Here is a 26,811-nt window from a genome sequence, read left to right on the forward strand (position 1 = left end):
TGCTAATTATTTTCCCCCCTTATCCCTCTTTTCGACATTTGCAGCGGGTTATTGTGGAGCGTGTAAATAAGATGACTGTTTTGTCAACGAATGACTGCGAGGTTCACAGCCTGTGCCTCACATCACTGAAATACATCTGCCTTGGACATTATCTTTATTATTTTTATTAGTGGCTTTTCAAAAGGCACTTCATAAAAGGGACATTTATATGCGTATAATTCTTCTTTCGCCTCGATGACCCAGGAAGCACATCAGATAGAACGAGAGAGAGAGAGAGAGAGAGAGAGAGAGAGGCAGAACATTTTACCGAGATGAAATGGAGCAAGCACGGTGGACCACAGCAGGCTATTCAAAGAACCAAGCAGTTCACACACTTACTCAAAGAACAAATTAATCTGTTTAATGCTGTTTAATTAGCCAGGCTTTGAGATTAACGCTCCACTTTTGAGATATTACCAAACGTAGCCAACTGGCAAGCACACAAAGCAGCAAAAGAGGCATTTTTGATTTTAAAGGCACTTTATACTTGGCTTACAATCAATATTAGCTGAAAAATATCCAACATGCAAAGCAAACATTTTTTTTTCTTCTTCCCTCTGTGTATTTTCCTCATCATATTTTTGTCAGGATCAGGATATTTTTAAGTAATATTTGTTAGCATGTTTTCGCCTTAAAACTGAAGGGTGAAATATATGTCACCGAACGGAACTTCAAAAATAAGACAAAACAGGTTTGCTGAACACTTCCCCCATCTGCCATTGGTCAGATAACAGACCCTCCTGCCCCAAACTGATGCCATTGGTTGAGCTGATTTTGTTGTGTCAGGCTGGTCTGGATGCTCAAACAAACAGCACAATATTTTGATAGCATCACCGAGCCACAGTGTTACACTTTATGTAAATCAACATAAAACAAAAAAAAAAAAAAAAAAAAAAAAAGCAATTCAGTTTTAAAGATTTATCAACAGAGTTAACGAAGTTTTCTTCATTGCATACAGTCACCGATTATTCAGCCTTCAATGTCTTGCATGGGTGGTCCAATTTGGCTCAATGACTCAATAGTTCTAAAAAAATAAAAATAAAGGTTCCTGTTAGAACAAAAAACATTTTTACAGCCTAAAGGCATAGAAGAACAATTTAAATTCCCATAAACCAGTCTGCTGATCTGAAGAACCTACAATGGAACATCAAGAACTTTCAATCACCAATTACCCATATAACTAAAGAACAGCCACTCAAGAACTAAGGTGTTGCAAATATAAACTGAAGAACCTTTATTTGTAGGAGTGCACAGCCAAGAAGACACATTCGTTTAAGCATATTGGCAATACGGTATGCTTTTGATAATTAAGTTAGCATGTCTTCAGGAGTTTGTCTTTGTATCGCCCCATGCATGGTGCTAGTTAGTGACCTCCTTTAGGACAGTTATTGAAACTTAGTTTAGGGTTTCAAAAATCCTTTGGTGTAAGTCCTGAACAATTCATCATATTGCCGCTTTCATATTGCCCAAACTACCATCACCCAGCCACTGAAAAAAATGCTTAGACTTTGTTTCAAACTCTCAACCACAGTAGTGTGGATGGGCTATGCTTTTGGTTGTGCAATTAAGTTTCCTTGAACTTCAAAAAGAATAATTATAATAATAATTTGATCTGAGCCCCACTAAACTTTTTGAAGAACATGGAGAGCAAGACTTTGATTTCCAGGCAGGCATGATAACCATGAGATGAATCCCATCATGAACATTCCAAGGTTGGTTTACTTCATCCGTTTATATAACAACAAACTTCATCATCAAAATCTCAAGTTGTCCTAAAACTCCGCCCCTAAGGGGAACTTTTCCTTCATCGGTAGATTTTAGAAAGAGTATGTGAAAGTTGAGGATAGGTGAATTAATTATACATACAGAGTGGTACATTCCATCACTGAATGAGAAATATTGTATAAGGTGCAAACAAAAAATGTTCTAGTTCTTATATATATATTATTATTATTATTTACCATTGACAGTCAGACATCCTGTGGCACTCATTAAAATCCAAGAGCAGCAGTAAGAACTTGTTTAAACATCAGATGATAGCAGAAAAGTGTTCACTTAAAAATATTGTTTCTAATGACTCTCAATAGTGAAGCAATTAAAGATCTCACATCAGCATGAGACTAATGAGAAAAGCATAATTGTAACACGCAGCAAAGCTCTTCTGGAACCTTCCAAAACAAAAATAATAATAATAATTATAATAAAATAAAACTGAGGTCTTTAATACACAAACTTCTTCAGTATTTACTGATCTGTTTTAACACCTTTAGCAGGAGTGTGTTGAGTTAATGAATTGTTTGGAAAGCATCTGAAGACAGACTTAATTGCATAGCTGACAGTTCTCGTGGCATCATTATACCGGAGTCCCAGTTGAATAGCATTCTGCAGCTAGATAAACAATTTTCATGGCAGCTTCTATGCTGCTACTTTCTGGCCAGCCATTGATACCACTGTTTATTCTTTCAGATACATGGAGCGTGGCAAGCATGAAAATGCGGTATTACGGGAGGATACCTTTATTTTCCTCTCATTAATAAAACTTGAGTGGAATGCAAAAAAGCAATTTAGGATTGTATAATGTTAAACACTTTGCAATAATCCCAAAACTGAGGTCCAAATATTAAAATAACAAACACAGAAATATTTCATGTTTAAATATGATTTATGAGTTTGTACTGTAGATTGATATTGCCACTTAAATAAACAGTTCACCCAGAAATCTGTCATTAACACTCTTACAGTATGTTGTTACTGTAAGCTGTTTTTTTTTTCTTTTTTTTTTTTTTTTCTGTGAAAGACAAAAGGAGAAATATTGTAGAATTTCTATGCAGCTCTTTTTTCCATACACATGAATGTGTGTCATGCTGCAAAAAGATCATTATTAGGGTTGTCAATCTATGAACATTTTTAATGAAATAAATAACTATATATGTTATTTATGATATGCCTATTAATTAATAGGCAAACTAATCACATTCAGTATTTCTGGAGAAAGGCCCCCAAATAAAAATAATTAAATATATGATGATTAAATAATAATAATAAAAATATCATATTTAAAATATATACAGTAAATATACATGTAAAATATATATCAAATTTAGTAATAATAATTATTAAAATACATTACATTATAGTGGCAGAAGAGTAAAACATTGATAAGACAATACAAAAAGTGGCTTTAGAAGGAAATATATTGTTTATTTCAAAATCATTGAACAAAAGTCTATCATTGGCCTACAGTCCACAGCAATAAATTTGGCAATTGAATTAGTTTAACTGTCCGAGTTAGACTTATTATATGGGCTTTTCTAAAGATGTATCTATGTACAAATGTCTCACTTCTGTTGCATCACATCATGAACAGCATTTGTAGGCCAATATATCAAGTTATACGTAGTTTGAAATATAGAAACATGTCACGAGACCCCTGCATTCGAAATCAAAGCTGTTTTGATTGCAGGAAAGCATCCTCATTTTGTGCTGTCTGCCATCTGTAAGTGTGGTTAGTTGCCTGTACAGCTTAGTGTTGCCTATTCAGCTGGAGTTGTGCTTACTATCCCCTGCTGACTGGGACTCGAAGAAAAAAACAAAAACATAAAGGTGGTACTTAAAGCTTGAATTGCTCCAGTGGTGTTAATACTCCTTATAACAGTCTGGGGGCTTGATTAATTTTAACACATTTTTTCTATAATTAACTACACTGAATTAATGTGTTAAATTGACAGCCCTAATAAATTCCATTATTAAAAAAAAAAAAAAAAAAAAAAAAAAAACACCAACATAAAAGTAGTCCATATGATTTGTGCACAATGTACCAACTCTTCTTAAGCCATACACTAGCTTTGTGTGTTTATTTAAAGTCGGCATTCACTGAAAATGTTCTGCTTCGTAATTTTTGTCATAATTTTGTTCTGATTCAAAAATGGAATGCCCACGCGCCGCGTCAAGTTTGAAGTTAATGAGCAACTATCAAAAATCAGTTTATTCAAGTAAAATGACAACTGATAAACCCGCCCCTACATGAGATCTGATGTCAAAACGTAAACAGTCTTCCGCACAACACTTCCGCACATTTCGTAATCCACTAAGAATTCAGTTAAATGTGTTTACATGCAATGCAAAATCAGGGTAATGAGCAAATATCTACCTATGCTTGTCAGTTTTTGTTTAAATTTTGTTTGAGGCATTTACCTGACCAAACATGTTGTTGTCAGCTTATTAAGCATAATCGGTTTTAAGAACGTGCATGTAAACACGCTCATTGACACTAAAATGCCATTGGTTCTCTTGTGTTTCATGAAAAGAGCAACATATACAATATATACTGGCTTGGAACAACATAAGGTTTAGTAAAGAATGACATAATTTTGACATACATGCACAACCAAACAAGAACCACATATTTTGTGCATATGTATATGTGCGTCTCTGTGTTTCTGTGAACTGAAAATGAGTGAGCAAAAGACAGAAAGAGAACACCTGGCCCATAGTACCCTTTACTGAGCATTACCGAGCACTGAGTTGGCCCTTTCATGTGTCTGGTATGCATGTTAGCAAGCTGCCAACATTTCCTGCATCAGCCAGAGATACACTCTGAACCCTGACCAAAAGAATGAGGTCATGTGGTCACTCTCTACACCCTTAACACCACAAGACCTCAGAGCAAAACATCAAATTGAAACTGGAACCTATATGTTGGCTGCCATACTCTGTTTGTCAAAAAAAAAAAAAAAAAAAAAAAAAATACTGTAAGGGGGTTCAGTGGAAAGGAGGAGGCGAGAACCGGCTTGACAACTTAAATAACAATTTATTAACCAAAAAACACAACCAAAACACACAACTAAAAACACACAGTACAGCTGTCTGCAATTCTCTCTCGAACTGTCGTCCCTGGCCGCCTTTATCCCTCGCGTGCCCCATCAGGCTGATTGGGGACCGGATGTGTCTCATTCCAGCCCGGCCCCGCCCTCCTCGGCTCTACACTCCTCCCGGCGTTGCCTCAGGCTGGGGAGCCCCCGGCATGACGTACATCCCCCCCCCACCCTTCCTCTCCGGGGGGGGGGGGGGGGCGTGCCTTATGCCCTGACTGCCGGCGGGTCCTCCCCGCCTTCCTCGACCTGGGAGGAGACAGGAGGGGAAAAAAAAACAACAACACAAAATGGCGAGGGAAAGGCCAACACAGAGTGACAGAGAGAGAGAGAGGAGAGAGAGAAAAAGAAACTCACCGGTTCTCTGATGCGCCATCGCGTGGTCCTCGATCACTACTCCACCCTCTCAGGCGGACTGCAGCCGCTCCTCCCCGGGCGGACCGGAGTCAGACCTCCGACCCCCAGCGGACAGAACGCCCCTCTGCATTCCCAGCGTCCCATGGGGACTCTCCTCCGCCCCTGGCAGCGGCCCTACCACTCCAGGCGGTAGGGGAGTCGCTTCCCTCCTCCCCCCGCGGACGGCGGTCTTCTCTCGACCCCTCCGCGTTCCCGGGGGATGGCAGGGCACTCCTCCGCCCCCGGCAGCGGCTCCCTCGCTCCAGGCGGTCGGGGAGTCCCGTCCCCACTCGCCTCGCAGACGACGGCCGTTCCCCGCGTCCAGGTGGTCGGGCTACTCCGTCCCCTGTCGGATGGCAGCGGCACTCCCCTGGGTGGACGGCAGTGTCGAGGACCCTGCGACGGGAATCCCTGCTCCTTCCCGGGTTTCGGCACCAGTGTAAGGGGGTTCAGTGGAAAGGAGGAGGCGAGAACCGGCTTGACAACTTAAATAACAATTTATTAACCAAAAAACACAACCAAAACACACAGCTAAAAACACACAGTACAGCTGTCTGCAATTCTCTCTCTCTCGAACTGTCATCCCCGGCCGCCTTTATCCCTCGCGCGCCCCATCAGGCTGATTGGGGACCGGGTGTGTCTCATTCCAGCCCGGCCCCGCCCTCCTCGGCTCTACAAATACTTTTGCAAACAAGCTATAATTTGGCATCCATTCGATCTTTGCAGAAGTTATTACTCCACTCCAAGCCTAACATCATTAATGACAGCTCTATATTGTTGATACAACATGGTTAGAATGACGGATGTATGACAGTTACAACGGTTTTGGGAAACAGTTGTGACTAGCTAGTTAATTTCTTCAACAATGCATCGTACTATGGCAGTTGAGCAGTGAGTTACATCATTTTCTGGGAAACGCACTCCAGAATGGCCGTGTCACTGAGGCCACAGTTTCTCTGACACCTGGACATGTTACCAGACCACAGTTACATGAAAGCTAGAGACAGCTGCTTGTCTAACCACTGATCTTCTAACCAAAATGACATCACAAAAAAAAGCCAGAGTCATGGCACTTATCTGCACATGCTCAGTAGACTCTTTCTCTCTCTCTGTCTGAGAAGGACAATTTATAAACTTTTTTGACTCAATTTTTCACCCAAAAAATTATTTGAAGGTATAAAAATTATTCATTAAAAGAATATTCCGGGTTCAATACAAGTTAAGCTCAACTGACAGCTTTTGTGGCATCATATTGATTACCACAACAATTAATTTTGACTTGCCCCTCCTTTTCTTTAAAAAAAGCAAAAATCTGGGTTACAGTGAGGCACTTACAATGGAACTGAATCAGGTTAATTTTTAAATGTTAAAATATTCACTTTTTCAAAATGTATAGGCCACAAGACATAAACAATATGTGTGTTAACATGATTTAAGTGTAATTAAAACATAGTAACTTTTTCTTTGTAAAGTTATAGCCAATTTTACAACTTTGTTGTCATGACAATTTAATGTCAACAAACCCTAAAACCCTAAAATTACTGTAACAATTATGACCTAAACAACTTTACAGCTCAAATAATACATGAGTTTTAACATACCAATTAATGTGTGTTTTTATTAAATTATAAGCTTCACATTTCTGACTTTAAACCCTCCAAAAATTGGCGACATTCTCTTACATTGTAAGTGCCTCACTGTAACCAAAATCTTTGCTTTTTAAAAAAAGAAAAATAGGTACAAGTCAAAATTAATTTTTGTAGGAAACAGCATCATGCCTCAAATTTTGTTGATTGAGCTTAACTTGTATTGAACCCGGAATAGTCCTTTAAAATCAAAATTTCTAATTTAAAAATTCTAATAAAATTAATTGTTATTTAAATGAAAATATGTTGAAAGATTCTAAATGTTCTTTTTCTGTTAATACATAATAATAATAAAAAAATAGATGTCAGAAAATGTGCAGTTTATGCCAAAAATGTAAAATAAAAAAATAAATAAAAATTGTCTTTGAAATATAATGTTAAATGGCTCAAATTATCCATTTCATTTTCAGAAATTGCAAAAATAAAACATGGTATTGTATAGGCATTACCCATCGCTACGATCCTTCTCACTATAAGCATATTAATGCAATAATTTGGAACATAGTTGACTTTTTTATATTCTTTTACCAAAAGACAATAGGTGCACTGTAAAAAGTGGTGACATGCAATTATTACCTCAGGATAAAAATTTCTACTTGATTTAACCTATAAAAAGTTACTTTTGTTGGTGTAACCTAATTTGTCAAGTTGATTTTTTACAGTGTAGATCTGTAGTAGTACAAGTGCCCTCCCCTGCCGTCTTCTCGCTGTGTACAGGTGAACATGTTAATGTGTTTTCAATCTCTGGTGACCTGCCTCTCTGCATCCCATCATTTGTCATATAGTGCCTTGCCTCCCCAATTCCCATCCAGGCATCACATTCCATGAAAGTGGCTGAGCCTGCACCTGGCCTACAGTGAGGCTCTTCCAGCCTTTGCCGGCGAGCAAATAGTTGGAGAGATAAAGCAGGACAGTGGCGGGTCAGCGGATCATCCGTACAGCTAAGATGATTGTTCTGCCAGTCGTCTGTCAGAGCTGATGTGGCTGGAGCGCTACAGCTGGGCGAAAGCCGCTTTGCTAGAGGCGGCTCTGGCTCCAAAAACCTCTATTGTCCCCCGCTAGCCCTGCGCCTGCCTGGATAGGGGAAAATCTGATGATGGCACTGGAGAAGCCAGCCAAACCAAAGTCTATGATTTTTCAGGCCTGGTCTTTGGCAAAGCTGCTTCCACAGCAGTATTTCTACACAAGAGTAAGGAATTCTCCATGTTAAAGAGGACATATTTGGGGGAACATCTCTCCTGGCTCTTTCTGATATGGTTGCCAAGGGGATTTGTGCTTGGTGATGTTGGACTGTTTATGCTAGTGCCGTTAATTTATGTTAATGAAAGTAAAAGGTGACCGGAGCAGTAAAGCTCTATATCAAAATAGCACCATAAATCAGTCTGTACGATCTCGTGCACTATATTCCGAATCTCCTGAAGCCAAACAATAGCTCTGTTTGAAGAACAAATGGCATTTAAGTGTAATTTATACAAGTTGTAATTCAATTGTTGATATCAGGAATGGCCATTTAGTAACAATATAATTATTGATAATAAAAAAATACTAGTTAATAATAATAATAATAATAATAATAATAATAATAATAATAATAAGATAACTGTGAAATTCTTCCAGTGAAAACTAGAGATAATATATATATATATATATATATATATATATATATATATATATATATATATATATATATATATATATATATATAGTTTTCACTGGAAGAATAAATTAACGGATGGCAGGTTTAAGTGGTTTACGAGGACTTTTTTTAGGTTACAAACTGGTAATTACAAGGGTATTATGCTATAAATGTGATTTATGAGGACATTTCTACTGTCCCCATAATTCAAATCTCTTAAAAAACATACTAAACCATGTTTTGTTGAAAATGTAAAAATGCAGAAAGGTTTCTGTGAGGGTTAGGTTTAGGGGTAGGGTTAGGGTTAGGGGATAGAATCTATAGTTTGTACAGTATAAAAATCATTATGTCTATGGAGAGTCCTCATAATGATAGCTGCACCAACATGTGTGTGTGTGTGTGTGTGTGTGTGTGTGTGTGTGTGTGTGTGTGTGTGCCTTTTAAATCCCAGTTTTTAAATCAAGATGTAATTCCACTAGTAATTATGTCCTTTTCGATATAAAGAATTAAAATTTTTACTATTGCAAACCTAATTTCTGAAATAAAATGTGCATTTTCACTATTAGTAATTCCATTGCTTATATCAAGAATTAGCCACAGTATTTATCTCATTAAAACTGAATTGTAGATATCTATATGTCATGTCCTGCATGTGATTAAATGTCAAAAGGACTTGATTTTACCTTGAAATCTTGCAGTGCATTCAAGGTATACATTTTGTCAGTACATGCATTCCCTGGGAATCAATCCTGTGACCATGCCATAGCTAGCTTTATGCTGTACCAGTTGAGCAACAGGAACTCACTAAGAATAATTTTGGTTTTAATTATAAAGCAATTTTGGCAGGCTAACACATTTTTTATTATTTCTAGCACATCAAGAACTTGCTACTTGCTAAGATATCCTCAGCAAAAACAATCATTAGCAAGATGAAGACCTCTGGCTTTGAGTAAAATATCCTTGAACTGCAAATTTCATCGTCACCCAATGTGATCTATTGTTCTGTCAACGTTATTCCACAGACCCCACGCTTAGATAAATCCATCCCTCCTCCTTTGTCAGGAAATGATATGATTCCTGGCCCAGGGTAGTTAACCCTTTCAAACAACTCCATCTGAACACACCCCCCGTCACCTCCCCCTCGTTCCAGCGCTCGTGGCAGCACAAAGGGGTTTTGATTGCCCAAATATTAGCCTGCATGTGCTCAGAGAAGGCTCATTTAGGGCTCTCTTCCTCATCTGCTCCCGCTCTCCCCAGTAATTAGCCCAGTCGTGGCAGTCACCTCATGCAGCTCTAGCCTGAGAGAGACACTTGACATGGCAGACATCAGAGGGATTTCGAGGAGCCACTCACGGTGCCCCAACAGTTCTTAATTAACCACTTAGGTATCCATGAGTCCACTCGCTCCTGCTCGCTTCCTTCCAAATGGTTGTTGGGGGTGGGGGGGGTGGGGGGGGCGTCTTCACTGCAGATCTAAACACTAGGGGAAGCTCACTATCAAAAGATCTTGTAAATGAAGGCTTGTGTAAATTATTTTTAATGATTCCCTCCTGGCACATCATTATGTGTATAGATGCACACAGGAGCTTCAGAAACAGCTCATCCTCAGCGAGGTCAGCTGCGTAACCACTGTAACTAGCTGCTGCCTGTAAATGGCTTATTAATTAGTACTGTGGTTTTACATAGCTGTGAGCTCTGATGTATGGAGATGGAATTGTAATTGTGTGGGATCGGAAACGATAACCCATCTCAGGGCTACTTATGCAAATTGCCATATTAGAAAATCATTACCTATCCAAACACTGCAGCACAATGTGCATTACAATGATGGATTTTATGATAATTGCGATTTAATTTCTTCTGTCTGGATTTTGGAAAATAATTTGGCATCGAGTGAGATTAATTCTGTATTAGTTACCACTCAGTGGAGGGTCTGTAATTAATTTGTGCTGAACTCAAATGTGCAGGTTCTGATTGTTTTAAGAAACAGGAGAATGACTTGTTGCGCTTGGCCGCAGAGCATTGCTCTGAGTGCTATTCAAAATGGACAATGAGCCATGCGATCATTTTCCTCCTGCTGGGAGCTGTGCACAGGTTACGCTCAGTGTGTGAAATATCCTGCGGTTAAATAAGAGCTTTGAGGTTATGAGTAATGATAGCACATACAGCACTATGGTCATGTGCATACAAATGCAGCTAGCTTTCAATTATTTTAAAAAACAACCTTTCTAAACCTTTAAAACCTTTTCTCTATAGGTTTCTAAACCTAACCCTAACTTTCCTGAACAAAAAATAACCATGGTTTTACAACAGTAACCACATTATCACCATGTTATGAAAAAGTAAAATGACAGTGACCTCAAAACTAAACACTGATACTTTATTTACACCATATTACTTTAGTAAAACCATGGTCAATTGCATTAAAATTATGGCTTCTGCCAAAACAAATGGTTACTACAAGATAAATCTTTCTCCTAACTCCCGACCTTCACAATGACCAAATCATTGTGAGGAAATCAACTTTTATTTTCATTTTAATTTGCTTTTTACAAGTAGTATTAAAGGAAATATTAAGAGTGGAGACAGGAAAAAGGATGGAAAACAATTATGACAAAAGGCACAATCAAACTGGGTCATCCACACAAACAAGAGCATGTCCACATTGTTGTTACACCCCACGTCACTGCAGCGATGCTTGGGGTGCAGTTTGTCTTCAATTTGTGTTTTCACCAGACTATTGGAGTGCAAACAGCTGTGCAGTGTGGCAGGTTTTCTTTACCCCTAGTGCAAATTGTCACTCTGAAAATTAAAGTAGTTAACTACAGTCAAGCAACTGTTTTTGAAAAAAAAAAAAAAAAAAAAAAAAATGTTCAGACTACACGTTGCTAACAAAACAGCTCATTACATTTATGCTATAACTATACAATGATATAATTTATCATTTAATCAGGGTTGTATTTTTTGGGAGCAATTAGGGTTTTGCAAACTATGAAAATCTCAATACAGCACAACAGTTTCTGTCCACTTTCCATCCATCTTGGTTCTAAGTATTTTTACCATTAATTTCTTCCATAGGGATTTCATAAAATCCTTTATAAAAGAGTTCAAAGCCATGAACCAAACTATCCAGCTCTGAGGTGAATCACAACATTACAAACTTTGATTTGAAGCACAGAATTATTAAAAAAAAATTAGACAAAGACAAAGGTTCAAGACTTTGTACTTAATGTCTTTCAGAGGTGGGTACAGTAGCCAAAAACTGTACTCAAGTAAAAGTACAATTACTTTAAAAAAAAAGAATTACTCAAGTAGAAGTAAAAGTACTAACATAAATAATTACTTGAGTAAGAGTAAGAAAGTATCCAATTAAAAGAGTACTCAAGTTGTGAGTAACTCGTTACTTTCACAAATGACATAATAGACATTAACTCCCCTTTATTCCATTACATAATACACATTAAACATGTATTATAAAATTTTTATTATTATTAATGGAAATTCTGTCATCATTCACCATCATGTTGTTCCAAACCCGTATGACTTTCTTTCTTCCATGCAACACAATAAGGAGATATTAGACAGAATGTTTGCCTGAGTCACTATTTACTTTGAGTGAATGTTTTTTTTTCCTCCATATTTTGAAAGTGAATGGTGAGTGAGACTGTCAGTCCCTAACATTCTGTCTAACATATTTTGTGTTCCACATAATGCAAAGTGTCACGCTGGTTTAGAACAACATGAGGGTAGGGAAATGATAACAAAATATTAAATTATGGCTGAGCTATCACTTTAAAGGGTAGTTCACACAAAAATTAAAATTCTCTCATCATTTACTCACCCTCATGCCATCCCAGATGTGTATGACTTCCTTTCTTCTGCAGAACACAAATTAAGATTTTTCGAAGAATATTTTAGCTCTGTAGGCCAAAATTTTATGCTCCAAAAAGCACATAAAGGCAGCATAAAAGTAATCCATAAGACTCCAGTAGTTAAATCCATATCTTCTGAAGTGATATGATAGGTGCGGGTGAGAAACAGATCAATATTTGTCATTTTTTGCTAGTCAGCAGGGGCGAATATGCAGAGAATGTGAATCACCAAAAAAACAAAGAGAAGCATGTGAAGGTGATCTGTTTCTCTATTTCTCATCCACACCTATCACATTGCTTCTGAAGATATTGATTTAACCACTGAAGTCTTATGGATTACTTTTATGCTGACTTATGTGATTTTGTTTAGCTGTAAAATGTTGCCACCCATTCACTTGTATTGTATGGACCTACAGAGCTGAGAAATTCTTCTAAAAATCTTCATTTGAGTTCAGCAGATGAAAGATCTGGGGTGACATGAGGGTGAGTAAATAATGAGAATTTAAATTTTTGGGTGAACTATCCCTTTAAGGGCTCTTGTCAGATCTGGAAGAATTTGTCAATAAGAAAGGTTTGGAAACATTTCTAGTAATTATTACGGTGAAAACGTGAAAATGTCCCACAAGGACATTATATATAATGCTGAAATATAAACCAAAGCAAGATCATGCTTTATTAATATCTTCTTTAGCTATTTCATAGCTTATAATGTCCTGTGTGGATTCTTATTTCAGTGTAGTTACAGTTTTCAGTGTCGAAAGAATTTAGATTAGTTCTGTACAGCAGAACCACCGCTCTCTAAATGCAGAGTACGCAGCCTAGTGCGTAGGGCAACAACCCTGGTTGTGGAACACTTGCTGTGTCTGAAACCGCCCCTATCCACTATATAGTGCACTATTTCGAGTGTTCACCGTTTTGTAGGATTGTCTGAATTCTGAGTGAGCCACTCGTTCCTTACTTTTGTTCACTCATTATTACCAACAATGCACTATAATTTTGAGTGTATATTTGATGTACACTTGACGACGATTAATTGCCCACAATCCACCACAGGGAAGACGTACGAGCAGGGAGTTTACTGCTTCCTTCATTCCTGCAATATTGTCTTTCATGCTGAATGTAGTAAATTACTTTTTGACAAATCATTACTTGATTAAAATAACATAATAACATATAGAGAGGCAAAACATACAGATACATTTTAAAATGTACTCTTTATTTGATAAAATGTGTTTACTCTTTATATTAACACACAATATATATTAAAAATGACAAAAAGAATGAAGATTTGTTGTATTAATATATTATTTAATAAGAATAACAAGTAAGGCCCAATTATTTTAAAAGTTCATATGTGATGTTGTTTCTGTGACAGCCCCAGAGATCCGACGCTTTGTGTATACGTCAGCATCCGAATTCACTCACTCATTTCGTTCACTCACTGCTGAGATATAGTGCACTAACTGCCATCCACTATATAGGAAATAGTGAATACGATTTCGGACACAGCCACTCTCTTCACCATACAATCGCCTCACGCCCGCACATCTCTCTCATGCACGTGCCCCGCGCACCTCGCTGTGCATGTGCAGAAATACTGTCTGTTCGCGCTCCGGTTGTCAATCACGTGAACAGCAGAGCCAAGGCATTTATTTACACTTAACTTGGATGTTTACATGGATTTATAGTTAATCCGCCTGAAGTAGCTGTGATAGTTTCCAGTACCCCCGTGAGGGCATGTAGTAAATGCGTAAATACTGCTCATGACATACGGGACGCGGGACAAAGCGTACTGATATATTGCTGCACTGATTTAAAAATGTACACTTAAAAACTGATGTCATAGGAGCCCATATTTACAGAATCACCCTGAAAAAATTACCATCACATTACACAGAAAAGCCCGTGTTATCATTAGAGCCAAAACTTACCTCAGCGTGCTGCCTTAAGTTGAAGCTGTGATGTTAATCTTGAAATATCCGCTTGTCTTGGTGTTAAAGGAAGGCGAAACTATTCTTTTTTTCATTGTGCGGAGCGAAGAACGTGTTTCACTTTGTTTGAAGAGCATGATGCTGCAGCACTGATAACTTGAGTGACAGTCTGTGACAGCAGCGTGCACAGCTGTGTGAACTTCCACTCTCGTAAAAGTCCCATTCAGTAATCTCTCAATAAATTACGCATTAATTAAAATTAAACCCAGAAAAGTAACGACAGGAACGCCGCCCATTGTAAAGAAGTAAAAGTAAAAAAAAATCCTTAGAAATGTACTTGAGTGAGAGTAAAAAGTACCCACTTTTAAACATACTTTAAAAGTAATTTTTGTTTTCAAAAAGTTACTCAAGTAAATGTAACGGAGTAAATGTAGCGCATTACTACCCACCTCTGATGTCTTTCATAAAGGAATGAACTAATCCCATGAAGCATTGCAAATTACGTAATTGAATAAAATTATATTTGAAAAAATATACATCTATTAATTTAAAATGATTGATTATACTGTAAATGTAGAAATAATATATTTAAATTTAGTTTCAAAATATTCAGATACTAATATATTGTATACAGTAAGTAGTTTGACAGTGAAGGAAGATGGGCTCGATTGTGTCATTAATGGTCCGTCATTGAAGTGGACAGTCACTGTAGAGCTTTTTGGCAAGCTCTGTGGCTGTGATTCTCTGATTGGTGGACATTTTGCCTTTAGGATCATGGGTAATGTAGTTCTTCACCAGGATTTCTGCTTTAAACACAATTTCTGAAAAATTAAGTTAAAATAACATATACTGATGGCTTCAATGGACCTTGGAGCTCATTAAAAATCAGTTTGTTATCATTACCTTTAAAAGGAATTATGACGGCTTAAAAAAAAAAAAAAAACAGCAGTCGAAGGGGCTGTATATATATATATATAAATATATAAAGAATGATAAACTGTACTATGAAACACGGTAAAATTAAAAAACAGAAATAAAATATGATACAGCAAAATACGGTAGAGGCTAATGTTAAATGAAAATACAAACAGGGCATTAGCCAACGCATTTGCTTCAACACGTACTTAAAACATGCTTAAACACTCACAGAATCTTATGCATTTAACACATGCTTAAATCACTCAAAACCTTTTATAAATTTTTAACCAGGCTTAAAGGACATGTATAATAGATTAAAACAATATAAATCTCATTACATTTCTTCACATAATTGGAAAACACTCTGGGATATAAATCATTAAATAAGATATGATTAATTCTAAATTTTCATACCCAGTTCCTCGAATGTGCACAAACGTGGTCAAACTTCACACATGCAATCCATATTTATTCTTCAAAAATAGCCCATAACAAACACTCAGTTTTAACATACGACTTTTCTGAACACATACTGAATACAATTTATAAGCATCTTATGTGAAATTTTATATTTACCCAAAGAATTCTCAAATGATGAACAAAACTGGGAGCTCTCTTGCACAACGTATGCTCTCACGTCTCTAACCAGCACACATGCGCAACACGAGGAGTGCTGGAAAGCAGGTATCACAAAACTCTGGTTCTTAAAAAAGCCACATCCAATGTATGACTAGAGTTAAATTACTGGAAATTTCTCTGCTTGGCTACACTATAAAAAAAATAAAATTAAAAAACAATTAAAAAACAATTAGGGGATTTTTACCTCCAGAACCCGACTTTTGCGCTCTATTAAGGAGATACAATTTAACTTAAATGGTTACATTTACACTTATAGCTACAGACAGGCTCTAAAAGCTGCCAAGTCAGAATATTTTAGTAAACTCATAGAAAATAACCACAACAATCCTAGGTGTTTATTCAGTACTGTGGCTAAATTGGTTAGGAATAAAGCCTCGACTGAACCAGATATTCCACTGCAGTACAATAGTAATGACTTCATGAATTTCTTTACTGATAAAATTTAAATCATCAGAAATAAAATTGGAATTATGCATTCATCTATCACAGTACCTCAGAAAACAGTGTCTCATAATTTTCCGAGCAACTTCAATCCTTCGCTGTCATAGGTCATGAAGAACTAACAAAACTTATCGAAACATCAAAAGCCACAACATGTATGTTAGATCCAATACCAACTAAGCTTTTAAAAGAGGTATTCCCTGTAATCTCAGAACCTCTTCTTAATATTATTAACTCCTTGCACTGTTCAGGGTGCAGAAACACTCAATCAAGTCAAGTCTAGACAAATCAAGTCTAGACTAAAGACTCATCTATTTAGCCAGATATAAACCTAATTTATCCATTAATTCACAATTAGGCTGCTTTAGTTAGGTCTGCCGGAACCAGAAACATTTATCATGATCTATAAAAATAAAAAAAATGAATGGCAGCTACACTAATATTATTATATTTGTTTCCCTGTCTCAAGCTCGGGATTCATATCCCAAGGTTACCAGAGCCGGCCAGATTCAGCTTTTTTTCCTGCTTGGTGTCGGACTCCACTGCTGCGTGTCTCTGAGTGATGATGACTAAATGCAGCCGGTGCCAGCCAGACATCACTTTAGTCTATTACGATGGACTTCAGAGGATGAACTGATGCCAACTCCAACCGTAAGACATGGGATACTTCATATGCCACTGCCTGAACCTTGGACTTAGGATAGACCTCACTGAAATGAACTGCCGGTTGAACTGCGATGCACATCACTGATCTCTGCCTTGCACCTTGGTCTAATGATGAACTACACTCCTAAAATGGAATGCATAGACAATCAATTAATTGCCAACAAAAGCCTTTATCAGCCAACTAACAAAGGGCAATGAATCTATGCAAATTTCTGAAGTAAATCCAGGATAAATATCAAAGACATTAGTCATTAATCTTACAATTCATACAAAATCTTTGTTTAAACACTGGCCCTTAACACTTATTAGTTTACTATTAAAACATGACTTGCACTGCACATAAATAACTAATATTGGCATTATATTCATGCTGTTTAGCCAGAGGGGAACTGGCCCCAACATTGAGCCTGGTTTCTTCTAAGGTTATTTTTAATTTTCTCCATTAACTAACATCTTATGGAGTTTTGTGTTCCTTGCCACAGTCACCTTCGGCTTGCTCACTGGGGTTCTACATACAATTATTATTTTATTATTTATTTTTATACACAATCATATTTAATCAAACTACAAAATGATGACTCTAAAAATGTATAGATATTACAGTTTCATTTTCTGTTAATGCAGGATTTTCTGTAAAGCTGCTTAGAAACAATGTGTGTTGTGAAAAGTGCTTTACAAATAAAAATGACTTGACTAAATACAACTCATGGACACTCTATGTTATGTAGTTATTAACAGCAATAAATTAATATTTTGCTATGAAAAATAAGACCTACAATTAATCTCACTTTTCAGTAGTACATATGGGAGAGTGTGTTTGACTGTCGCCTTGTTCACTTGGCTGTAAAGCTGGTGTGCGATATATTTTGACAAAAAAACAAACAAACAAAAAAAAAAATAATAATAATAATAAAAAAATAATATAATGTAATTTGTTCACACCACACTGCTAATTGTTGGAAAAATATGCAGTTAAATATATATATATATATATATATATATATATATATATATATATATATATATATATACTGGCAGCCAAGCCAAAAGTTTGGAATAATGTACAGATTTTGCTCTTATGGAAAGAAATTGGTACTTTTATTCATTCAGCTGATCACAATGTATAGTCAGGACATTAATAACGGGAAAAATTACTATTACAATTTGAAAAAAAAAAAAAAAAATCAGAACTTCTTAAACTACTTCAAAAAGTTCTCATCAAAAAATCCTCAACGTGCAGCAATGATAGCTTTGCAGATCCATTTTACATTACATTTACAATTATTCATTTGGTAGACGCTTTTATCCAAAGCGACTAACAAGAGAGGAAAACATAAGCGAATTATCTTAGGAGACAATGGTATGAAAAGTGCTGTATTACAAAGTATCACTAGCATCATAATAGTATTCAAAACAGAATAAAGTGCAACAGAATTTTTTTATTTATTTTTTTTATGACTGGTTAAGTGCTCATGGAAAAGATGTGTTTTTAGTCGTTTTTTGAAGACAGAGAGTGAGTCAGCTTCACGGATGGAGTTGGGAAGGACGTTCCACCAACGTGGTACAATGAAGCTGAAAGTCCGGGAAAGTGTTTTGGTGCCTCTTTGTGTTGGTACAACAAGGCGACGTTCCTTAGCCGACCGCAGGCTTCTAGTGGGCGCGTAGCTCTACATAAATGATTTTAGGTATGCTGGAGCAGACCCAGTGACTGTTCTGTATGCCAGTATCAGAGCCTTGAATTTGATACGTGCATCAACCGGTAGCCAGTGGAGAGAGACAAGGAGTGGTGTAACGTGCTCTCTTTGGTTCATTAAAGACCAGACGTGCTGCTGCATTCTGGATCATTTGGAGGGGTCTAGTTGCACATGCAGGGAGGCCAGCAATAAGAGCGTTACAGTAATCCAGTCTAGTTATGACAAGTGACTGGACAAGCAGTTGTGTGGCATGTTCAGAGAGGAAGGGTCTTATCTTCCTTATATTGTAGAGTGTAAATGTACATGATCTTGCGGTCTTTGAGATGTGGTCTGTGAAATTTAGTCTGTTGTCGATGGTTACCCCTAGATTTCTGACCGATTTGGAAGGCGTTACTGTAGTTGCACCCAGATGCGTGGTGATGTTATGTTCAACAGCAGGGTTGGCTGGAAAGACAAGGAATTCAGTCTTGGCTGGGTTGAGTTGCAGGTGGTGCTCCTTCATCCAGGCCGAGATGTCCGCCAGGCAGGTAGAAATTCGAGCAGTCACTGTGGTGTCGTTGGGCTGGAAAGACAAGTAGAGTTGCGTGTCATCAGCATAGCAGTGGTAAGAGAAACCATGTGCCTGAATGATGGGTCCCAGTGATCTTGTGTATATAGAGAAGAGAAGTGGCCCAAGCACTGATCCCTGAGGTACCCCAGTAAGTAGCTGATGTGGCTTGGATACCTCACCTCTCCAGGCTACCTTGAAGAACCTACCTGAGAGATAGGACTTAAACCAGTCAAGCACAGTTCCTGTGATGCCCAGCGAGGAGAGGGTAGAGAGTAAGATCTGATGGTTGACTGTGTCAAAGGCTGCAGAAAGGTCCAGCAGAATCAGGACTGATGATTTTGATTCAGCTTTCGCCTGTCTCAGCGACTCGGTGACAAACAGCAAGGCAGTCTCGGTGGAGTGTCCACTTTTAAAGCCTGACTGATTGTCATCCAGCAGCTTGTTCTGTGAGAGATAGGCAGAGATTTGATTGAAAACTTCCCTTTCAAGTGTTTTTGCCATGAATGGGATGAGAGAGACTGGTCTGTAGTGTTCTATTTGTGTGGGATTAAGTGCGGGTTTCTTCAGCAGTGGGGTTACTCGAGCCTGCTTAAATGTAGTGGGAAAAGTGCCTGTAAGTAGAGATGTGTCAATTATGTGTGTGAGTGCAGGTAGGATGGACGGAGAAATGGCCTGGAGAAGGTGAGAAGGAATGGGGTCAAGGGAACAGGTGGTGGGGTGGTTGGAGAGGAGGACTTTAGAGACCTCAGTGTCAGTCAGAGGAGAGAACATAGAGACAGAAGAGTCGCATACAGGAGACAGGTGTTTGACAAGGTGTGGTGCTGAGAATGTATTGCTGATGGTTGTAACCTTATTAGTAAAGAATGTGGCAAAGACATCTGCTGTCAGTGATGTGTCAGGCGGTGGAGGGGGAGGGCAGAGAAGTGTGTTGAATGTTCCAAACAACCTGCGAGTGTCTGTGGTGCTGTTGATCTTGTTCTGGTAATAGGAGGTTTTTGCAGATTTAACATCTGAAAAAGTTGCAAGCAGGGACTGATATTTACCTAGATCTGCTGTATCTTTAGATTTCTGCCATCTCCTCTCAGCTGCCCTGAGGTCAGTCCAATGTTCACGAAGGATGTCAGACAGCCAGGGGCTGGGTGGTGTAGCACGTGCTGGCCTAGAGGAGATAGGACAGATGTTGTCTGGACAGGTTGTTAAAGTAGAGCTTAGTGTGTCTGTGGCAATGTTTACATTAAGTGTGGTAAATACATTTTGTGTAGGAAGAGATGTAGAGACAGCAGTGGAAAGGCGATAGGGTGAGAGGGAACGGAGTTTACGGCGAAAGGAAACCAATGGTGGAGTCTGTTTTAATGTAGATGGGAGGGTCATGTTGAATTGAACAAAGTAATGATCAGAGACATGTAAAGGAGTAACAAGAATATTTGAGTTGGTACAGGTACGTGTAAAGATGAGGTCCAGCTGGTTGCCAGATCTGTGAATTGCTGTGGTGTTTAGTTTTTCCAAGTCAAATGAGGCCAGGAGAGTATTCAATTCAGTGGCCTGGGGCTTGTCTTGGTGTATGTTGAAATCACCAAGAACCACAAGTGGCCTACCATCCCCCGGCAAGGAGGACAGCAGGACATCCAACTCCTCAAGAAAGTTTGTCAGCTGACCTGGAGGGCGATAGATGACAACAACATGTATTTTTGTGGGTTGCATTGTAGTAATAGCATGGAATTCAAAACTAGTATTGTTACATAGTGAAGAGTGTGTTGAAAAAGTCCAGTTGTTATGAATGAGCAAACCTGTTCCCCCACCCCTACCAGTGTGTCGAGGGGTGTGAGAGAAGGAGAAGTTGTTGGAAAAAGCAGCAGGTGTTGCTGTATCCTCTGGACGTATCCATGTTTCTGTCAGTGCCAGGATGCTGAGGGTGGACTGCGTGGCAAAGGCTGGAATAAAGTCAGCTTTGTTCACAGCTGACTGGCAGTTCCAGAGTCCCACTGAGAAAGAGAGTGGAGCAGGTGCTGAAGTGCAAAGTGGCCATAGGTTGTGTGGGTTGCGTTTGGTCTTGCATCGATATCGTGTAAACGGTCTGTAACAGATAACAGGGATGTGCTTGAAGGCATGTGTTATTCGTGAAGTACACATGTTAGTATATAGAAGGAAAATAAGATGAGATACAATAACAAGATACTTAAGTGCTATGTTGAGTGGCGCCTTGTCGGTGTCCTTGCTCTGTGGACTCGCTGGTCTTTACACAAGTAGGTCTTCACACGAGGAGGGCTTTACACAAGGGCTACCACTTCTGCTGCCGCTTCCGCATCAGCATTCAAGTCAAATATATATGTGATGATAATGAACCGTTCAATGAAAAAAGCAGGACATGCCTTAATGCTACTAAGCACAACAAAGCTAGTCACGTGGTCAACAGAAACTGAGGGTCGCGCGAGGTGACAAGTGCGACTTCCGTGCACCGCAAATAAATTATGCTGCACTTTAGCAATAAATAATACCCTAAAAGAAGTGAAGCACTGTTTATAAACACTAAAAACCACAATAGTTTTACACACACACTGGACAATCAATGCTAAATCTAGCAGTGAATAACCTGGGACAGGTCAAAACAATATAGCACACACACCAACCTTCATATAAGCGACGCGAGTTCAAGACAGTAAACAAACAGCACAAGTCTAGCAATGGATACCACTCTTCAACAAAGTAAAACAATGAAATAAACACACTTACACACAACTGCAGACTCCTGTAGATAGATTGATAGATCCTTAGCATTCTAGCTGTCAGTTTGTCAAGATACTCAGGTGACATTTCACCCCACGCTTCCTGTAGCACTTGCCATAGATGTGGCTGTCTTCTCACGCACCTTACAGTCTAGCTGATCCCACAAAAGCTCAATGGGGTTAAGATCCTTAACACTCTTTTCCAATTATATATTGTCTAACCTTTTCTTTTTGTTATTTTCCATTTCAAAATTGCCTTTTTCTTTGCAATTCTTCCCATAAGGCCTGCACCCCTGTGTCTTCTCTTTACTGTTGTACAGGAAACTGGTGTTGAGTGGGTAGAATTCAATGAAGCTGTCAGCTGAGGACATTTGAGTTGTCTATTTCAAACTAGAGGCTCTGATGTATTTATCCTCTTGTTTAGTTGTACATCTGGCCTTCCACATCTCTTTCTGTCCTTGTGAGAGCCAGTTGTCCTTTGTCTTTGAAGACTGTAGTGTACACCTTTGTATGAAATCTTCAGTTTTTTTGCAATTTCAAGCATTGTATAGCCTTCATTCCACAAAACAATGATTGACTGACGAGTTTCTAAAGAAAGCTGTTTCTTTTTTTTCTATTTTTGACCCAATATTGACCTTAATTGACCTTCAATGCTTTGCCAGTCTATTGCATACTGTGGCAACTCAAAAACAAACACAAAGACAAAGACAATGTTAAGCTTCATATAACGAACCAAATAGCTTTCAACTGTGTTTGATGTAATGGCAAGCAATTTTCTAGTACCAAAATTAGCAATTTAGCATGATTACTCAAGGATAAGGTGTTGGAGTGATGGCTGCTGGAAATGGAGCATGTCTAGATTTGATAAATTACTTTTTTGAAATAGTGATGGTGTTGTTTTTTACATCAGTAATGTCCTGTCTATACTTTGTGATCAGTTGAATGCCACTTTGGTGAATTAAAGTACCAATTTCCTTCCGAAACAGCAAAATCTGTACATTATTCTAAACTTGTGGCTACCAGTATACAGTGCATCCGGAAAGTATTCACAGCGCTTCACTTTTTCCACATTTTGTTATGTTACAGCCTTATTCCAAAATGGATTAAATTCATTATTTTCCTCAATTCTACAAACAATACCCCGTAATGACAACATGAAAGAAGTTTGTTTGAAATCTTTGCAAATTTATTTAACAGAGTTGTCCTGGAGCCACTCCTTTGTTATCTTGGCTGTGTGCTTAGGGTCGTTGTCCTGTTGGAAGATGAAACTTTGCCTCAGTCTGAGGTCCAGAGCGCTCTGGAGCAGGTTTTCATCAAGGATGTCTCTGTACATTGATGCATTCATCGTTCCCTCAATCCTGACTAGTCTCCCAGTCCCTGCCGCTGAAAAACATCCCCACAGCATGATGCTGCCACCACCATGCTTCACTGTAGGGATGGTATTGGCCAGGTGATGAGCGGTGCCTGGTTTCCTCCAGACATGACGCTTGCCATTCAGGCCAAAGAGTTCAATCTTTGTTTCTCATGGTCTGAGAGTCCTTCAGGTGCCTTTTGGCAAACTCCAGGTGGGCGGTCATGTGCCTTTTACTGAAGAGTGGCTTCCGTCTGGCCACTCTACCATACAGGCCTGATTGGTGGAGTGCTGCAGAGATGGTTGTTCTTCTGGAAGGTTCTCCTCTCTCCACAGAGAAATGTTGGAGCTCTGTCAGAGTGACCATCGGGTTCTTGGTCACCTCCCTGACTAAGGCCCTTGTCCCCCGATCGCTCAGTTTGGCCAGGCAGCCAGCTCTAGGAAGAGTCCTGGTGGTTCCAAACTTCTTCCATTTATGGATGATGGAGGCCACTGTGCTCATTGGGACCTTCAATGCTGCAGACATTTTTCTGTACCATTCCCCAGATCTGTGCCTCGATACAATCCTGTCTCGCAGGTCTACAGACAATTCCTAGGACTTCATGGCTTGGTTTGTGCTCTGACATTCACTGTTAACTGTGGGACCTTATATAGACAGGTGTGTGCCTTTCCAAATCATGTCCAATCAACTGAATTTACCACAGGTGGACTCCAATCAAGTTGTAGAAACATCTCAAGGATGATCAGTGGAAACAGGATGCACCTGAGCTCAATGTTGAGTGTCATGGCAAAGGCTGTGAATACTTATGTACATGTGCTTTTTTTTTTTTTTCGTTTTTTATTTTTAATAAATTTGCAAAGATTTCAAACAAACTTCTTTCACGTTGTCATTATGGGGTATTGTTTGTAGAATTTTGAGGAAAATAATGAATTTAATCCATTTTGGAATAAGGCTGTAACATAACAAAATGTGGAAAAAGTGAAGCGCTGTGAATACTTTCCGGATGCACTGTATATCTATCTATCTATCTATCTCTCTCTCTCTCTCTCTCTCTCTATCTCTCTCTCTCTCTCTCTCTCTCTCTCTCTCTCTCTCTCTCTCTCTATATATATATATATATATATATATATTTATTTATTTATTTTTTTTAATACACAAGCAACTGCCACAATACTGATAAAAATGTAGTTAAGTAGTAATTAGTTACACACCAACAATGCATTTTGGCATACAATTTTCATTCAACTACGCACAATTTTGATTTTAAATAGCATTTGATTTGTTACAAAGAGTTCACATGACACCATTTCACAGATCAAGCCCTTCACCGATCAGTGCTATCAAAATCCTTCATTAACTTGGAATAGTTTGTACTTTGTCTAAGCATCATTAATACAAATTTGTGTGGATGTAATTAGCTTCCAGCCCAGCGCTCAGACAAGTGCTTTGTAGTACAAGTCTTCAGAGAGTCATTACCAACTTTATATTTATGTAGAGAACAAATGGAACAGCTACTCAGCGTAACCTTAATGAGTTTCACCCAAGGCTATAAGAGGATCATGATTTTTTTTTTTTTTTTTTTACGTTCGACAGGTTGAATGACAAGACGTTCTGTCCAACAACTTTGAAATAGTGCCATCCAAGATCAAATGGGATGTATCTCTGGTACAAACTGTAGACCGTCAAGCCATGGCACTTCATGGTGGGCATCCTTAAAAGAATTATACTGAATGTTCGATACACCATAAAAAAAGAAGGGTATTACAGTGTTATGTTTTTGCACAGGTAAGGGTAATTTGCCAAACCAAGTGCCCAGTCCTTGTTCACCTGCTCCTCCAAAGTCCAAGGGAGGATTTTACTAAGAATTTTAATTGTGCTCTCTTAGGGGCCTGGGTAGCTCAGCGAGTATTGATGTTGACTACCACCCTTGGAGTCACAAGTTCGAATCCAGGGTGTGCTGAGTGACTCCAGCCAGGTCTCCTAAGCAACAAAATTGGACCGGTTGCTAGGGAGGGTAGAGTCACATGGGGTAACCTCCTCATGGTCGCTATTAGTGGTTCTCGCTCTCAATGGGGCGTGTGGTAAGTTGTGTGTGGATCGTGGAGAGTATCATGAGCCTCCACATGCAGAGTCTCCGTGGTGTCATGCACAACGAGCCACATGATAAGATGCACAGAGTGTCTCAGAAGCGGAGGCAACTGAGACTTGTCCTACGCCACCCGGATTGAGGTTAGTAACTGCGCCACCATGTGGACCTACTAAGTAGTGGAAATTGGGCATTCCAAATTGTGAGATAAGGGGATAAAATTGTTTTTTTTAAATTGTGGTCTCTTATAGCATTGTTTATTTGCACATGCTATCTGTGTTGTTTTAGCTCCTAAGTTACTAAAGGAATTTCAAATCAGGTAAACAAAATTTGACCTGGTCTTATAGAATCATGTTACTGTACTTACATAAAAATGACTTTCAGGTGGATAGCTGTAGGTATTGTGGCAGTTTCCTGGTGAAATGAACACTAGAGGCGCTACAACAATTACTTTTGTTCTCTTTCACACAGATTACAAGTAAAACAGTAGATTAAAAGTTTATAAACACTTACTTTTCAACCTGTTACTCATGCAATGCTATCTCATAACATCAAAAAACTTTTACTGGAGTGCATGACTAGATTTTTATGTTTGCATTGCATAAACAGGTACATACTGTAACCTTGTTCAAGTGTGATCAAATTGTGCAGTAGCTCAACTGATAGAGCATTGCACTTGCAAGGCAAAGGACAAGGGTATGGGTCCTGAAGAGCACAGAAGTCAACACGTGAGCCCAAAGTGTCAGAGAAGCACTGCAAATGAAGTGGATTCTTCACCAATTGTGTTTATCATTTAACATTTGCTTTCACAACACTATCAGTTAGGTTTAGGTCTAAGGGTCAGGGTAGGGAGGTAGGCCTTGCTGACTGAAAAATCGATTGAGCATTTACTTTAAAAACCTAATTTGTTTGGGTGAATATTGAAGTTGCTTTAAATGTTCCTCAGAACTGCAGAAATTTGAGTAATGATCCACATCATATCAAATCAAATCAAAATCAAATCAAATCACTTTATTGTCACACAGCCATATACACAAGTGCAATGGTGTGTGAAATTCTTGGGTGCAGTTCCGATCAACATAGCAGTCGTGACAGTGATGAGACATATACCAATTTACAATAACATCAAATTAACACAACGCAATTTAAACATCTGTTATACATAATTAAACTCGACTTAAAACATCAAATTAACACAACACAATTTAAACATCTGTTATACATAATTACACAACTTAAAACATCAAATTAACACAACACAATTTAAACATCTGTTATACACAATTACACTCAACAATATACAAATAATAACATACACTGTACAGTATACAATATGCTGTTTTTTTTTTTT

The sequence above is a fragment of the Myxocyprinus asiaticus genome, chromosome 15 (assembly GCF_019703515.2).
Source record: "Myxocyprinus asiaticus isolate MX2 ecotype Aquarium Trade chromosome 15, UBuf_Myxa_2, whole genome shotgun sequence".
NCBI classification, from domain to species: Eukaryota; Metazoa; Chordata; class Actinopteri; order Cypriniformes; family Catostomidae; genus Myxocyprinus; species Myxocyprinus asiaticus.